The sequence below is a fragment of the Ceratotherium simum genome, chromosome 6, assembly GCF_057802395.1.
Source record: "Ceratotherium simum simum isolate JZ-2026a chromosome 6, ASM5780239v1, whole genome shotgun sequence".
Lineage (NCBI taxonomy): Eukaryota > Metazoa > Chordata > Mammalia > Perissodactyla > Rhinocerotidae > Ceratotherium > Ceratotherium simum.
The window spans coordinates 14,030,677-14,049,914 of NC_141905.1; the positions used below are offsets into that span (position 1 = coordinate 14,030,677).

General features: G+C 38.6%; 1 long non-coding RNA gene across 1 annotated transcript in view; it reads right to left on the minus strand.

Annotated features, from left to right (window-relative positions):
• Nucleotides 1-19,238, minus strand: part of LOC147916770 (uncharacterized) — a 255,324-nt gene that overhangs the window by 152,675 nt on the left and 83,411 nt on the right. The gene's annotated exons all lie outside the window — the stretch shown is intronic.

Consider the following 19,238-nt stretch of genomic DNA (forward strand, 5'->3'; position numbering starts at 1 on the left):
GTTCATACTGTGACAGAATTTTAAAGAGTAACAGAGAAGAGAGCAGCTCACACAGTCCCTGAAGTAACACCATTCAGTTATTTTGCTTGGGTTTTGAAAGAACCTTGCTAAAATGCAATTTTTCCAGATGGGTAAACCATTTCTACTAATTCTACTTAATAACTCTTCTAGGATTGTTGTTAGCTGGGAAAGAAAAAGATGTATAGAAATGGAACTCAGGAAAGCAGATCTTGAGAAGTCAGGGGCCCCAAAAGGGTGTTCAGAGGAGAAGTAGAAAACCAACACGGAAGGTGTAACACCATCAAAAACAACTTTCTTCATTGTTGTGCATAAAGCTGTTGGTTCAAAAACTGGCCCCCATACACAGAGGGCAAGGAGAGACCAAAGAAGGTGGCAGACCTCTCAGATTGGTAGGTGGCAGGTTTAATAAGCAAGAGAATTGACGTATGAGGCTTGTCTTGGGCAGCTGCAAGATGAGTAGGTGTCTGCACCTGCCCGCCAGAATCTTAAAAGTTTATATAGAGGCCTTAACTGGGTTCAGTCCCATATACTGTCCAGATGTTCTCAACCACAGCTTACTCTCAAGGCTACATCCTTGGAACAGCTCCCACTGCAGGAACAGTGGGCAGCACATACATTCCAACAACAGGGGAGAGGGTGAAGAGCCTCTGATTGCCCAGGTCCAGCTCATGGATCAACCAGCTGTCATGTCCTCTTGATTACCTCCTCCAACAAAAGCAAACCTTAACATTTATCTGCTGCATCAATGCAAATGGTGACTCAATACATATTTAGTGCATGATTTTCAACAATAAAGACAGTAGACGAATAGTTATCAATTTTTAAATATTATCTCCCAGTATTTTTTAAGCCAGTGATGAAAAATGAAATTAGTGACATTAAAACAGTGAGATGGCAACTGCTAACACCTAGTCATTAGGGAAAAATGTGAAATTAAATTAAGTGATCTTGTTCTAAAGAATAATTTAACGCTGAAATGCTTAATCGCATCATTTCTGTTGTTTCCTACTTAAGCCATTATTCATGCCCGGATCTTTGAAGAATGGGGCGAACAAATAAGAGGCAGTTAAGTATAAATTCGGAATCATTTCCTGAAGGAGAGAAGAATATACCATCCCAAAATATGCCACTTCGGCATATTAATAATTTTGAATTGAAGTTGCTTCAGAAAGAGCCAATTCAGGAAGGACACTCTGACCCTTCTTTGACTCTGAAAGCAGGAAATAAATCTCCCACGTGAAAGGTACTCTTCCTGTACTAGGAGGGTAGAAGACATCCTTATCACCAGAAACAGGGAATTCAGGGCCAAGAAGGCTGTATAAACAAACCCTGTTACTACTTGCTAATTTATTATCCCAAGCCCAAACCCCTTTGTCTTGTCAATTCGTCACAAATTTATTGTTTCTTTGTTTAAAAGGTTTTCCTGCTTTTGCTCACTTCTTTGAGTCTCATATTTTTATGGGGCTCTTGTACACACAAAATTAAATTTGTTTTTCTTTTGTTAATGTCTCATGTCAATTTAATTACTAGACCAGCCAAGGAACCTAGAAGAGAAGATGGGAAATTTTTTCTACCTCTACATCCCATTTAATTTTGGTAGGTGATTTTTGAAAATCTTAAGAAGGGATCTTTAACTGGACTGGAAATAATTTTTAAATGTAGAAAAGTATTAAAATCTTTAATATTCAATAAATTTTTACTTTATTCTGTAATATTTATAGATACAATTTTAGTAGATTAATATCTCTGATAAAGTATGTTTTGGTTGCAGAGTAAAAGGTGGGGTCATGTGATCTATGTTCCTTAGGCCTTTTGCCCTATTTGCTTTCAGAACTTGGGAATTCCTCTCTGTCTCCTTGTTCTTTTGTTCTTTTTCCAGTCTTTCCTACCTTATCCTCATATTCACCAGAGACAAGCCCTAAGCAAAGCACTAAACTAGACAAACAATTTGGTGACCCCATTCATTGGAGTTTCCCAAACAGCTGAGCCACATAAAAAAGCACTTGGAACTCTAGTTTTATCATTTATTGAGTGTGAAAATGCCTCTATTGGTTTAAAAAGAATTATTTTCTCTGCATTGGAATTATTTTCAGACATATTCATGTATTTATTCAAAAGAGCTGCCTTTTGTTGAATTCCTGTAGTGTGCCAGGAACATAAGTTAGTGAACGAATCAGATATGGTCCCTGCCATCTTGAAGCCAAATATACTACCTTATCCAAGTTCAGCTTCTGATTCATCTCCTTCCCTTCATTTCTCCCCTCTAGGATTCTCATGACCAGGCTTTGCTGAAACAATCATCCTGTGCATACTTAGATGATTTCTAAATTGGAACAACTTTCTTAAATGATTTCTTGCCTCCATTCTAGCCTTACTGAATTTCAAAGGGTTACATAAATGAATTTAATTAACATGCTCATGAGTCTCCACATTCTTATTATGACTGGAGATATTATTATTTCTCTAGCATCGAGTGCAGTGCAACATAATCTGATACCATTTGGCACTCCGCTTGTTGCAAAAGGAAATCTCATTTCATAGTTCCCTTAAGAGGCTTCCAATTTTTGTTTCATGAGAAATTATTATGAAGTATCTTTCAGAGTTTTTCAAGATGAACTTCAGTTTTCAAATTAACAATTTCCCTTAGAACACTGTGGTTTTGTTAAAATTTTAGGTTGGTTACTTTAAAATACACCTACTCCTGTCAAAATGTTGTGGTGAGAGGCGAGGAATAGCATTGAAGTGGGAAAGAGTGTATTTTATATTGACAGCTCCACAGTTCTTCAATGTATCACAGTTCTTCAATAATTAAATTGAGACTCAAGCTTACTCTAATCTAGGCATATTTTTGTGTGTGTGAGGGAGATCAGCCCTGGGCTAACATCCATGCCAATCCTCCTCTTTTGCTGAGGAAGACTGGCCGTGAGCTAACATCCGTGCTGATGTTCCTCCACTTTATGTGGGACACCACCACAGCATGGCCCGACAAGTGGTGCAGTGGTGCTCGCCCAGGATCCGAACCCGGGCCGCCAGCATCGGAGCACACGCACTTAACCGCTATGCCACAGGGCCGGCCCTAATCTAGGCATGTTTTTATATAACTCACTTACTGAATTATCCCAGTCCCAAAGGCCCTATTCCAGGGAAGTAAATGCCTCCTGAGGTATGATGTGGATGGGAAAACAAAACTCCACACCACATTGCTAATAAATGAAAGATTTTTCTCTCTCTTACGTCAAGGAAAAAATACTAGAAAACGGGTCTTATGAGATAAGTACATTAAAAAGATAACATGATGTGCTGGAAACAAAACTGGGCCAAGAGTCAGAGCGATGGATATTAATGCCAGCTCTGCCACTGATAAGTTTTTAACCTTGGAGGATTTTCTTAACTTCTCTGAGCACAGAGTTCCTAATCTATAGAAATAGGTTAGTAATACCTCTCTCATGGGATTGTTAAAAGGGTAAAAATGAGACAAAATACATAAATACATAGCATAGTGCCTGGCAAGTGGTCGGCCCTCAATAAATATTTGTTTCTTCCCTCTCTTCTCCCCCACTTCCTTACTGAAGAATCCCAGGTAAGGCAATGGAGAGCCTAGATTTCACTGATCACACCAGGAAGCTGCAGTCTGTATATGAACTAGAGCAACTGCTGTAGAATGTGGAGAAGCCGTTGCCTCTTTGGTGTGACTTGATGGCTGTCAAAACATCCACTATGAGACAAGGGGCCCTTCACACGACAGGTATTGTCATGTTAGTGACTGTGCAATATTAAGCTATGGTTATCATGCCGTTAGATTGTCATCATTGAAAGCTTTAAGCCTACTGTGAGATTTAACCATCATTCTCTCCAGTGCTTAGTTTCCTTCCCTCCTCTTATTCAACTCTTAGAAACTGCGTCTCTGGCTGCTTTCTTCTCATGCTCCGTGAAGGCCCTTCCTCCTCTTGACTTCTAGATGCTGGAGTGACCCAGGGTCAATCTAGGCTCTGTTCTCTGTATTTAAATTGGCCTCCTGGACTTGAACTTCCAACTATATTCCAATGACTCACATAGATATTTCTCCAGCCTACACCTCTCCCATAAGCACCAGATAGTATATGCAACCGCGTACTGCCTAGATGTGTAGGGGAGGAAAAATAATTTTCCCTCTACCCTTCTGAGTTCTTAGCTGAGATGCTTTTAATAAAAGACAGATTAACAACAGAAAAACAAACAAAAGTTTATTAACATGAATACCTCATGTATACATGGGAGATACCCAAGGAAAAATGAGTAACTCCCTGAGGTGGCTTAGAATTCCAGTTTATATAGCATATTCAACAAAAAACAATAAATTTGTGGAGAAATGACAAGACAAAGGAAAGCAGTTTTAGGTTTTCAAGGGAGGAAATAAAAGCTAGTCAGTAAAGTAATGTTATAACGATTCCTCTGGTGACTTCTCCAGGTTGGTGAGAGTCTAAAATCGTGGGGATTAACTTTGTCCTTCCTGGAAGGGAGGAGAGGACGAACATCTTTGTAAATGTATGTCCCATTTTTAGGCAAACAGAGGGGAGGGCAGAGAGGTTTTTTTGTACCTAGAACGTGAAGCCCAGTGGAAGATTCTTAGCTGTACATTGGGTGCCATGAGAAGGAACAGAGTGGAGAAGCTAGGGAGAAAAATAGTAAAAAGGAAAGAAAAACCTGTAATTGGAGATAGAGGGACACACTTTAGACATTTATTTCAAATGTTTGTTTGCTAGCAACTTTTTAAAGATCAAGTCTAACTAACTTCTAACAGTTCTAACGAGGGCTGCCCCATTGTGCAGAGCTCAGAGTGGGCATGGCCAGTGGTTCATCCTTGTCTCCTTGTCTTCCCCAAAACATCTGGTCAGTGTTTGGCTTTTTTTTTTTTTCCAAAATTGTTAAGGAATTTGCAAAAGTGAAACTTGCTTGTTAGGTTAAAGTCAGCGGTTGGAAGATTTTATGAAGCCAGTTCCCAAGCCACAAGGCATCTTTGGTGAGCACACCAAGTAAGGACACAGTTTTTAAACTTGACTCAAGATCTAGCTTAAAGCTTTGAACTTTCACAAGCAAGCTTTGGGAAGATCACACTTTTACAGTGGTGAGAACAGGGCTCTTTCTGACAGAATCAGAATTAGCTCTTCAACACTTGCCTGGCCTCAGAGAACACCAGAGCTAAGGCAAAGAGTGAAGTGTGCCTTGCAAAGTTGTCATTCTTTATGGGGTAAATAGAACGACTTCAGCCAAAGTGGCTTATGTTGCTGCCAGGCGGAAGCAAGGCAAAATCTCCCATGGTGCCCGCATGGCCCCTCCAGTTAAGGAGTTTTGTATTTTTACTTTTACTTGAAATGAGCAAAGAAAGATCCTCTGTCTTCCTTAAATATCAATGTTTTATGTAAATATTTGTGTTTTGTTTTGTTTAGGGGGGATTTATATACTCTGCCGCGGGGAATAGAAAGTATCATTTCTAATGCTCTCAAAGTTAGAAGCACAGTTATATCAAATGCATAGTGATTAAAAGTCCAGATTCTACAGTCAAATGCCTACATTCAAGTCCTTACTCTGCCACCTCCTAGCTGTGTGAGTCCATTTATATTAAGCTCCATTTTACTCAGAGCTAATACATACACAGCATGCACTTGTAATCATGCCCTGGCACAGTAGTGAGCTCTTATCATTCTGGCATGTTTTATGCATTACCTCACTTGTTTTAGCCATTCCTCAAGGGTGTGTTAGATATCTCAACCAGTGCTTCTCAGAGACTGGACTGTCAACACAGACAATTGGACCATAAATAACAAAAGGAAAATCCACAAACATCAAGTCAATTGAAACTCTGTCATACTTTATTAACTTAGGGGGGAAATAACCCACCCAGTCTTGAAGTCTGTCTGCCTGCCAAAGAAAAGTAAACCGGAAGGAGCCGGAGTACGCACTGCTATAAAGATACAAGACACAGTCACTCCCTTGAGTAGATGATAATCTGGTTGGACAGATTAAACATTGTACTCATACCTGCAAAATATCATTGCAAGTTCACCACATAATCACCAATGGGATGCACAATGCTTGATCAGCCTAATATAGGGTTAATCGAGCAAGAATTTTAGAGCGAATGGCAAGCGTGGGCTCTTCAAAAGATGCAGTTGTGTGGTTCAGATATTAAATGCTATAGGAGTTTTGAGTTGGGGAGATAATCACATTATTGTAGGGCTAGGATTTGAACTAGGTCTTGAAAGAAGAAAGAGATTTGGATAAATGGACAGGATTGAAAGGCATTCCAGAAAAAGAGAAAGCATGACTGAAACCATGAGGATAAGAAGTGCAACATGCCTGGGATAGGAAAGGAGAGAAAGGAAAGAAAGAAAAAAAAAAAAAGACTAATTAAAGAAGGTAAAACATATAGTTGTGAAAGCGATTCAATTTACAAAGAGTTTTCACAAATGATCAGTTACCGCTAACTCTGCAAAGAAGAGCCGTGTAGGTATTAGGGCTCCCACTCAAAAAATAAACAAAGTTGGGGCCAGCCAGTTGGTGTAGTGGTTAAGTTCACACACTCTGCTTCAACTGCCTCAGATCCTGGGCATGGACCTACATATCACTCTTCAAGCCATGCTATGGCAGCATCCCACATATAAAATAGAGGAAGATGGGCACAGATGTTAGCTCAGGTCCAATCTTCCTCACCAAAAAAAAAAGTAAAATAAAATAAACAGAGTTTAAGTAACATGTACACAGGCATACATCAAATTAGTGTTTTACTAGCATTAAAAACAGAGTCTTTAGCCTCTTTTATTTTCATTACACTTTGCATTTCCTGCAGTAATAGGATAGAGAAGAATTAGACTCTTCAAAGTCAGGAAAAGGATGAAATAAGCATTACAGAGTCAAATGTAATCCTAATACATCAAATGGAACAGCTTCTAATACACTCAGGATGTTATTATAGGGTTCTATCTTATAGGATATCTATATTGATCTGTCTGTCTATCTACATCCATATATGAGGTGTCTATCTTAAGAATCACCTCTTAATGTTCTTTCCCTAAGTTTATTTCCTTTATTTAAAAGGTAAGCTTTGTTGGAAAAAACACTCGTAAAGTGGAACAAGTTTGACTTTAAATCACCATGGTCCACTTTCAATGTCTTTCCCTCCCTCTTCTTAAATTTTTAACTTAGACTATATGCTAGTCTAGGATCTTTGAAGATTTATTTTTTGAAAATACTCTTCATAAAGCAATTGAGATGATAGAATTTTGAAAACATTCATCTCCCACTCATATAAACCCACACAATAAACGAAAATTAAATTTTATTACTTATGTGGAAAGCTTCTGACATAAGATGGAAAGTTTACATAGACTTTATTTTTCTTACCTTCCTCAGTGTCACAGTCCAAATGACTTGTGCATTGTGGTTTATACTGAAAGTTGAAATTCAGGTTAACACTCACCATTTCCTGAAAAGGGTCATATATAGGACCTGTCTTCATTATGCATTTGTAATGGATTGAGGTTGCTGGGACTGGGAATCTGTCCCTTATAAGAAACTTAGATAAAGCCAGAAGTCTATAATATAATAATAGTGGTGACGGCAGTTACTGTTTGCTGATGACTTACAGTATGTGAGACGTCATGCTAAGTGCTTTATATACATTATTTCCTCTTCACAAGACCCTTTTTGGTAGGATTTTTTTCTGCCATTTTACATCAAGGAAACAGGCTTAGAGAAGGCAAGCAACATGTCCAAGACCATACAAAATATTGAGTGAGAGAACAAAGAACCCATCGTGAATGCCTCTAAAAAGTAAAAATGCAAGACATACACTCCCTCTGTGTTATGTTCAAGGGTTATACACGGCCTAATTAGTGGACTCTGTAACCACCCCTAAACTTCCTGACTGTGAAATAATATCAGTGGTGCATGAGAAACCTTAGCTTCTCTGAAAAAGATGCCATCACTGTCAGAAAAGGGAAATAGATACGAGGTTTATTCTTAGGGACAAGTTGAAGGGCCTGGTCCTTGCTTGAAGAAAGGAGATCAAGTTCTGGAGGGGGGCGGGTGTCAAGTAGACTTCAGCAACTCACAAAGAGCAAACAGGATAACGCCCATGGGGGGCCAGACCAGCACACAAGTGAGAGAATCAGACTGAGAGCCTGAAGAGGTAGCATCGTGGAAGGAGAGCTGAAAAAAAAGCCCAGAAGCAATGCATGGGCAAGAGAGCACGGCCAGGACTTGTATACTGAAGGCGTGTGAAATAGAAGAGAAAACAAGAGAGAGACAAGGGTGCGTGAGGCATCTAGGGAGTGAGATTAAAAGTGATGGGGAAGCAAGGTGGTTACTGCAATCTGCCGCCTGCTACTGGGCAGGGCTTTAGTTAATTAGCTTGAAAATGGTTTTCCTCCAGTTGGTTGGTTTGCTGATGTGGGCGACCAGAGGGAGCAGCTGGCTGGAATGAAGTGGGTTAGAGTGGCTGTAAGCAACGGGAGCCTTAGAGGCAGCCGGAGCTTCACATCCCAGCTCTGCCTCTCAGGCACTGTGTCACATTTCATCCTCCATTCCCACATCTATAGAAATCACCATGATAACAGCATATAACAATAGGGTTCTATGTGGATTAAATGACATAGTTAATGTAAATAATGAGCTTAATGCAGTGCCTGATATAGAGTAAGTGCTCAAGAAAAGCTATTAACATGGTACAAAAATATTTAGAGTCTCTGTTTAAGAAGTAGAGCATTTTCAGGGATTATCATTTTACCTGTTAATGTTTTATCTAAAAATATGAATTTATCTGAGCAGGAAGAAAAAAGAAGAAGTAAAAGAGAAAAGAAAAAAGGCTGCAACTAATATAATAGTGTCTGTTCCTCCCAATATCACTAAAATCTCTCTAACCCAGGCTTTCTTGCAGAAGCAGCTGGGCACCTGGCAGGAGGGCATCATGTCCTCCCAGAGGAATGCAGTGTAGTAATGCAGTGATGCAGTGACGCAGTGCAGGAACGCAGTGGTGCAGTACAGTGATGCAGTGATGCAGTGCAGTAATGCAGTGACGCAGGGCAGTAAGGAATACTGGGGCTCTCTAATCACACCTGCCTCCTTCCATCACATCCTGCAGAAGCAAATATATGCACTTTCACTAAAAATAATCACAAATGGGGGCCGGCCCGGTGACTTAGCAGTTAAGTTCACGCACTCCACTTTGGGGGCCCAGGGTTCACGGGTTTGGATCCCGGGTGTGGACCTACACACCACTTGTCAAGCCATGCTGTGGCGGCACCACACATACAAAATAGAGGAAGACTGGCACATATGTTAGCACAGAGACACTCTTCCTCATCAAAAAAAAATACAATAAAAATAATCACAAACATCACTCAAGACATGTAAAATTTTTAGTGTCACAGCAGGAGAATCTTACCCAGAGTCTTGCCCCAAGTCACTCAGGTCTCAGATCATTGTCCATTTGGGATAGGAACTCAAAGAATAGATCACTTGGCTTCTGGCTTCTGCATCACTCTTCTTGGACCCTCTCCTTATTCCTGCCCAAGCCCCAGCCGGTTGCTTTAGTGTCTTTCCCAGCCTGACCCTCAATGTCAGCCCCCATGTGCAGCTCTGCCATGGAACCCTAACACTTCCAGCTCCAGTGTGACTGTGGCTTATTTCTGCTGCTGCTACCCTGGCAAATGTGGCTTCTCTGGAAGAAGAAGCACGAGGCTGAGAAGCACACCTTCTGGAAAAACCCTCAGTGGGTTATTTCCATCATATCACTCCCAGACAGCTCTAAACAACGATGGTCCTGTTATATTGTCTTTTATTTCTAATTTACACTCTAATTCGGTTAATATTTACTTTGTGTTAGTCACTGTTCAAAGCACCTTTACGTCCATTTACCCACTCACCCTCACACGAAATCTGAGCGCGAAAGAACTGAAGACTTGCCCAAGGCCTCCCAGCCACGCGGTGGTGGAGTTTGGATTGAACTCTATCTCGTGACTCTATTTGTTCTGGCTGATTCCTCATGTTACCAAACAACGTCTTCTCTACACAAATAGTTTTTTTAGAGTCTGTGCTCTGACAAAATGTTGTGTGCCTCACGTCCCCACTGGGAAACAGCCATTGTTTGAAAACACAAAGCCAGGCTACTTCAGCTGGAGTCTGGGTTGTCTGGGACTTTAACCTGTAATTCTGTGGCAGGGTCCCACATACAAACACTGTTTTTATTTTTATTTAAAGTTCCAGGAGGAAATAGAAAATACTTTGACTCTGTACTCAGCATGAATGACCCGGGAGACCAACTCTCTGGGATCTATAGCTGTCAGAAAACGAAACAAAACGCCTTTCTTTGCGGCACAAGCACTGACTTGAGATGTTCTGCAGAGTGTATGCTGCAGTCAGCAGTGAGATTGTTTCACAGGGGTCAGCCAAAGTCAATAGGCTTTTATTCCCGGAATATCTTAGCCCAAAGACATAGCATCCTTTGTGAAACGGCCTCAGAAACTTGACTGCTTGACTGCTTGTCTGCAACTGCTCATTCCTGACCATAAATCAACTTTTTTGCAAAAGCAGGAAGGAACTAGGCCAGTAAGTTTAAACTGTGGTCCCTCTGGCAAAATGTCATGGTAAATTTATGATCCCTGATTATGAATTTATTTATGGAAAATCAGAAGTAAGACCATGTAAGCCCTATTAATATATTCCATGTAATATATACTCCCTTAGTATTTAAAAATGATGTTGCAATCTGGTTGGTGTCTGTAAATCTACACTATAGTAGTTCTCATTTGATTATAGACTATGTTATCATATTCTCTGTTTTCTTCCTTAAGGATAAGTATTTATTTCTCTTCTTTTACAGCCTCTCTTCAGAGTATTGGGCACTAGGGGCACTTAATAGGTAGGTGTGGCTCAGAGCCTCAAGATATTGACCTTCAGTTCCTTAAATGCCACAAATAAAGACTGCTGTTTCTTTCTGGCTATAGAAGTTTGCTGTCTCTGTCTCTAACTCTTAGCCCAATAGGTTACAAAGTAACTACATTTGGCTCTAAGTAAGATAAATATTGGATCAGCTCCTGCCCACTCCCACTTCCACCCCCAACCTTCCATCCTGGGGTTCCTAAACACTTAGGGCTTCAGTCAGCCCCGAAATTGTCAGCAAATATTGTGTATATGCACTTATTTACAGCTTTTTCAGGGTCGTTAGCTTTTATCAATTCTCAAAAGATTATGGATGCACGATTAAGGATGCTCTGTGAGCCTTAGAACTTCCTTTAGAGTTTTCTATAAGCAAGTCTTTACAACGTTTCTTCTACCCACTGATTTGCCATATCCTGTATTGCCACAGTTTTATAATCCATGGTCCCTTTTCCAAGTGTGTCCTGTGTGATAGAGTGGTCATGGAACAAACATTGCTCAATGCCAGCAAAAAATCTTGATTCTAGAATCTTATTTCATTTAAGAATGACCAGTCACTGTTTTTGACGGGGTAGATGTTCTAAAATTGACCCACAATTGGTCACAGTGGAAAATGGTACCGAGTCATCTCTCTAAAAACTTAGGGATTGCTTTAAACTTGACTCTTGCTTTTCCCAACGTTGTGATTCCTCTCTAGTGGCCATGACCTCCCTGAAGTCATAAGGGTAACAAAACCAATTAGGTTTGTGGAATCTTGATACTTGACCAATGGTGTTGCCAACACACCAAGACAAAAGAAGTAAGCTTTCCACCATCATGCATGTAATAACGCCTCTGCTCACACATAAACAACTGTCACAATTATCTTCTGGTTGTGCATGCTGCTAACCGCATTGCAAGACTCTTAAGAACACTTACAAGAAACACAAGAAAGGTAACCTAAATATATGATCTTTGCCTTCTATTTGGAGAATTGTGTCCTCGCAGACCTCATCCAGAGATTTCTGAAAATTTACCATTTAAAATCTTCATTCTGGATCAAGTCTCCCAAATTCTTAACGCTAGATATATTGCTCTGATCTATAGCATCTTGCACAAGGATAAGCAGGATTATCTAGATCTGTGCCATCCAGTATGGCAGCAATTGGCTACATGTGACTACTGGGCACTTGAATGTGGCTAGTTCAAATTGAGGTGGCTGTGAGTGTAAAATACACAACAGATTTTGAAAATTTAATATGAAAAAAAGTAAACAATTTCATAAAATATTTTTACTAATTTTTTAAAAAGATTACCATTTAGGATACTAATATACTAAAATATTTTATATTAAATGGTCATCTTTGGATATGTCGGGTTAAATTCAATTTATTAAAATTAATTTCATCTGATTCTTTTGACTTTTTTAATGTGGCTAGAAGAAAATTTAAAAATACATATGTGACTCACATTATATTTCTATTAGTTTGTACTGATGGCACTGCTCTAGATCTTAAACAGCAAAATGGGGAAGGTAAACATTTGAAGCTCTTGTGTAAACGAGGCTTCATCCCCAACCCATAAAGGAAACTTAAAAAATGCTAGGATAGGGGCCAGCCCCATGGCCTAGTGGTTGAGTTCCACGTGCTCTGCTTTGGCAGCCTGGGTCAACGGGTTTGGATCACAGGTGCGGACCTACACGGCTCATCAGCCATGCTGTGGTGGCAACCCACATACAAAATGAAGGAAGATTGGCACAGATGTTAGTGCAAATCTTCCTCCGGAAAAACAAAAGAAATGTCAGGATAAAATGGAAAGAAAGAATGTCACCAAGAATGCAAGATGTTAGAAAGCAAAACGGAAGAGAAATGTAACCAAACAAATTAAATGCAATAGAGAAAAAAGAAATCCATTTTTAAGTCCCAGTGACTCAGCAACCCCAATGTAGTAAATACAATGATATAAGTGTTAGAAAAAAACACCAGTAAATTTCTCTACAACCTGATAGTAGGGGAAGGTGTTTTAATTGTAACAGAAAATCCAGATACAAAAAAAGAAAGAAAGAAAGAAAAGATTGGTAAATTGACTATATGAACAGTTTTTAAGTATTTTCTTTTGAGTAATAAAAAAAAATAAGCAAAGTCAAAAGACATATGACAAATTTGAAGAAAATATTTGCAACATATATGACAGATAAATGACTAATATCCCTGCTATACAATAAGAACATTAAAAAATTAAGAAAACAAAGACCACAATTCTACAGAAAAATGGGAAACAGACTTGAACAGACAATTAACAAAAACTACGTAAAAATGGCCCTTGGACAAACGAAAAGGTGATCAAACTCATTCGTAGTAAGAGAAATGCAAATGAAAACTATACTGAGATATCATTTCTCATCATCAGATTGGCAAAAATTCAAAATCTTGACGTTACCGTCTGTTGTCAAAGAGTGGAGAACCAGGCACTCCACACGTTGCCAAATGGGACCACAGAACAACAGGTCTTCTAGGAAGGGAAATTCGTCAATATCAAACAAAACTACAGTCACATTTCCCCTTGGACTCTTATTAATTTGATGCTCAAATTGTTCCACATTTGGCCAGTGAGAATTCATTCAAGCTTGCTCCTGGGTCTTCTTGACACGCCTCCCTCACTTTAGAGCACTTTCTAAGTTTCTGTCACAAGATATTCAGATTATTTCAAACCTTTTCTGCTCCAAGACCAAAGTCAGGCATGTTCCCAAGCAGACCTGGTTCCTCTTCTAACAATCTGCCCTGAAATTATACCTCCAACAACACAAAAATACCTATGCAGAAGGTCATGCATTGCACGTTATTGGTAATTACAAAATACTGGAAACTACCTAAATGGTCAAACCTAAAAGAAGGGTTGAAATATTGTACAGTTGTAAAAAATGAATAAGAAATATCTCTGTGAAATGATATGAGTGATTTCCAGGATATCATTGAAATAATCAGAGCAAGGAGCTCTTTGCTAGGGGCTCTTACTAGGCATGACCCACAGCCTGAAGATTTTAATAGATATGTTAAAATCAAAGGGGAAACAAGAAAGTATACGTGGTCTTTTCAATTTTTCAAAAAGAAACACAGATAGAATAAACCAGAAACTAATGAAATTGGTTAACTATAAGGGATTGGGGATAGACAAAAAGAATTACGAAGTAGAAAAGGGAGAGATCCTTGTCTGAGTATACTTTTTGTACAGTTTTGCTTTTTTGAATCATATTAATGTTCATTGTATTAAAAAATAACATTAAATCAACAAGAATGGGTGGAACCCTGGACTTAATGCTTTATTTCAAATGAATAAATAACTACACTGAGAGAAAACACTAGATCCAATCCAAGTAACTTCAGAATATTGTACTTTGATTATATCTATCCTCATCTAAGGAGGGATAAAGACCCACAAACGCATCTTGGCTGGTTTGTTTATATTTTGTAGCAGTATAGGAATGACAATTCTGAAACTATTTTGCATGTATTGTAGGATCAAGTAAATAAATATGTTGATGTTGTTGGAAGTCAAGGTCTTGCTGTGGAAGAAAAGGAGCAACAATTATGGAACAGGATTAGGCAAGTAAGAACACTACAGGACTCACAATCCCATGTGTATGTTTCTAACTCTGTCCTTTGAAAGGGCCTAGAAGCAAAGAGCACACCTAGGGCCCAGAATTGGTTTCTAAATATCATTCCCAATGAAAAAGTATCTGCATCCTTGGAAAAAAGACTGATTGTGGGGCTAGTGCAAGGAAGGTATAAGAATGGAACATCGTGTACCACAACATAAGAAAGTGCCCCCAAAGTTAAAGAAGCATATCAAAAAGACACAAGAGCAAGCTTGAGGCTCTTGCTGGCCACATGTAGGACAATTTGATGATCAAAACGAATGAGGACATTAAAAGCTTATAACCCACTATATAAAATAGGATCCATGAGTCTGTACTGACGATAGAGATAGATGATGGTGATGAAAGATGATAGACAGGTGGATAGATAGATATGCGGACGATAGATGAAAAGGGAAAGCTCTTCCTTACTCTAGTATACCAACTTATACAACAAATGATGATCAGAAAATTACCATTTGCAGCTGTCATGGTAAAAACTGTTTTAAGCAAGCATTATCAATAAGTTTTGGGGGGCAGTTTTGCTAAGAAACAGAACATTATGTAATCTCAAAACATTTATTCACAATATACTTATTAATTACAGAAGGAAAAATAATAATTATGTAGTGGAGAAATGGACAGACCTTAACCAAATGCTCAGAGTTAACATCTCCAATAAGGGCCACATGAAAACCACGAGCCTCCAGACAGGATACTCTGACTAGGGCACAATGTCATTCATGCAGTATTCTAGCCAAACGGATAAACCATCTAATCATGAGGAAACTTTGCAGAATCCCAAATGAAAGGATGTTATTTCATTGAATTCTTCACAAATACAGATGGTCCCTGACTTACAATGGTTCAATTTATGATTTTTTGACTTTACGATAGTGCGAAAGCAATACGCGTCAGTAGAAACTGTACTTCGAATTTGAATTTTGATCTTTTCCTGGGCTGGTGGTATGTGGCAGATACTCCTGCGTGATGCTGGGCAGCAGCAGCAAGCTCCAGCTCTCAGTCAGCCACACAATCTCGAAGATAAAATACTGATACACTTACAACCATTCTGTGCCCATACAACCATTCTGTTTTTCACTTTCAGTACAGTATTCAATCAATTAGCTGAGATATTCGACACTTTATTATAAAATAGGTTTTGTGTTACATGATTTGGCCGAACTATAGGCCAATGGAAGTGTTCTGAGCACGTTTAAGGTAAACTGGAATAAGCTATGATGTTCGGTAGGTTAGGTGTATTAAATGCATTTTCAACTTATGATATTTTCAATTTAGGTTGAGTTTATCTGGATGTAACCCCATCATGAGTCAAGGAAGATCTGTATCCATAACATGAGAGACAAAGAAAAATTGATGAACTGTTCCAGATTAAATGGTATTAAACAGAAATGACACCTAAATGCAATACATGATTCTAGACTAGAAAAATAAAATGCCATAAAGGACATAATTGGGACAATTGATGAAACTGAAATATTGACAAATTGGAATATGGACTGTCGATTAGATAAAAGTATTGTAACAGTGTTAAGTTTCCTGAGTTTAATAACTGAACTATGGATATGTAAGAGAATATTCTTGTTCTTAGGAAATACACACTGAAATATTATGGGGTAAAGTGGCATGATTCATGCAATTTACTCTCAAATGGTTGAAAAAGTAAAAATATGTATTTATAGAGGGAGAACGATAAAGCAAGTGCAGCAAGATGTTAAAAATTAGTGTAATTGTATAAAGAGTAAATAGGGTACTTTGTACTAGTCTGGCCATTTTTTCTGGAAGTTTTAAATTATTTCCAGATAAAAAGTTTTTAAAGATGTCTTTTAAATAGTCTTGTCAGATCTAAGAACAGAGGCATACTATGTCCACTTTCCAGATAGAACCCAGGAATGGGCAAGATCGCAAAAATAAATAGTTGTATGGACTATCCAGGTGGGGATGGTTTAGCTAATTTGGCAGATGTCTATGACTTCTCTTGAAAACACACACAGCACAGATTCCTTAAGGGCCCAGGAGTGGCTGAGAAGAGGAAGAGACAGCTGTTCAACTGAAAGGGACATATCTTAGACACAGAGATGGTCATCTCAGCTAATATGTAATTGGCCAGGTGATACCAAGGACAAAACTCACCTCCCCCTTAACCTCACTAGTACCCCTAAAACCTAGCCCATACCTGGCAAAACTTAAATCCCTTGAAACCTAAAACTCAACTTGGAACCCAAATCTACTGGGATTAAGGTCAGTCATCTTGGCCAAATGAGGGACTCAAAATAAAAACCAAGTTGAATGTTAAAATAAAAGCATTTAAAAGAATTTCTGAGTTTTTCAACTTGATAGAATGTATTATTTACACTTAAGAAATAGCAACTACCTCTCAACTTGACTCTCTAAAAACATATATTTTAAGCATGAGTGACTTTTACCTACATATAAGCAGCTTTAAAGAATTCTCCCTTCAAAGGGAGAATGTGTCTGCTGGAAATAGGTCAAATTTCAGAATTAGACCTAAGAAAATCAGCATATATCAACACACATCCATCTTGACAATAACCAAAAGGCAATTAAGTTCAGATTTAATTTCAGCTCATTCAATGCATGAAAGAACTACAAGAAAAATTCCAGGGCCAGCGAAGTGCTATTCGTTCAATTTCTCATTTCCACAATTCATAGTGCCACATGCTGCCTCCTGTAAAGGGAATTTCTATTTTCTCTGCCTCTTAAATTGATCTGGAAGCCAAGAAATTTCCTATGAGAGGGTGTAAAACAACCACTCTGCCTGGATCTCGCTGTAAACAAATTTCCAGCTCCCTATTTCCAGCCTCTCTGCCTGCTCTGCTCTTCACTCAAGGAGTGGAATCCCTGACAGACCCAGTTATCCTTCTCCACTCGTGGGTGGCCTGAGGGGACACCCTGAAAGTGATGTAATGTCCTCTGCAAGACAAGGGCTTCTTCAGCAGCCACAGGGAGGTTGCTGTCACACCCAGGCTTACAAAATTGCTAATTGTCCAATCTCAATAAAAGTTGATGCTTCCAAACTGCTACCATCCTGATTATAATAGTAGAATCTTTTTTTTCCAGTGTTTTATTGCTTAGTAAATCATCCTCATAGATAATTTCATTTCAAACTCACACTTTACTGTCCTCATTGAAAAATAAATTGACTAAAACTAATAGCTGGTAACTAGTAGAGAAAAACTCAAGCCTGACCTTCTTGTGCCCTGTCTAGCATTATTCTACCTCGACCTAAATTTAAACACATGATGTGGTGGATAATTTTATGTGTCAACTTGACTGGGTCATGGGGTCCCCAGATATTTGGTCAAATATTATCCTGGGTGGGTCTATGAGGGCGTTTTTGGATGAGTTTAACATTTAAATAGATAGACTGAGTAAAGCAGATTGTCCTCCCTAATAATACCAACCTCTCCTGCTTATCAGCTATGTGAACTTGGTAAATTTCTCTAATTGAGCTTCAGTTTCTTCATATATATGATAATGATCAGTACGTCTCCTTCAAAGAATTGTGAAAATTAAGCAGAATAACTGAGGTGGAAATCCTGGTCTACAAAAGAAACAAAATGAACATTAGTTTCTTTGCTTTCTCCACATTAGTTTTGGCCAAATTTGAGGTAACTTCTTTGCCTTTAGAGACATTTAATAGTTATAATTATTTTTGAATTAAATTTTAATAGCATCTTAAGTTTGAGAATTGAAAAAGGAAAGTTGGCTAATAGGTTATTTTTGCCAGTGTTGTTGTTTCTTGTCACACAACTCTTCCGTATTCGATGCAAGTTAGGAAGAACAATCTACAGTTTTTTTCTAACCCTCTACTTGTCATTAAAAGATATTATGCTTATGGTTCCAATATGATGCAGATTTCGGGGGTGAACCAAGTTCACTGAGGATTGTTTTTAATTTCCTTAGTGTATAAAACAATGTTGTTTGTATTGTTTTGTTGAAATTAATTACTTCTGCTATCCTCTTCTTTACCCCCTCTTAGACTTTGGCTGGAATCAGTGTAAAAGTTTTTTAATGAAGAGATTACACTTTATGGGGAAAAGATATAAAAAGAGTTCATTAAATAAAAACACTCGTGGGAAGTGAATTTGTAGTTGAGTTTTGTGCAGTAGGGAAGTGATAGGGGTATACACCAAACAGCCACCCATATTAAGGATTTTTCCTTCTTATTTAATAGAATATAACTATATTCCTCACAAAATTTATTAAAGTGATGTTTTATCATTTTATATTAGTATTATTTGATCAATGCACACGGTTATTCCCATTTTTCACTCTTTTCCCAATAAAAATGTCGTAAGATCTCCTTGCCACCAGAGATACTTGTGTGGAGGAGTGCTCTAAGACTGTCCCTCACTATTTCTGAAGCCTGGCCAGCTAGAAGGAAATGAAACTTTTATTTTAAAAATTTTCCTACATTTGCTTGCAGAAATATGTGTGAAAATGGATTTTCTGGGGTTCGGTATAGACTGGTCTGGGAAGGACCCCTTGGCAGAGCCATCCTGGTCACCGAGAAGTAAGTCAAGTGTTTAATCACTGTCCGTGGGGCAATCCCAAGCACTTGTGAATTAATCCAAATGCTAATGTTCTGACTTGAGCAGAAGTATTCTGATTAATGATGCAAAATTATGTAAATGACCCAATAAGG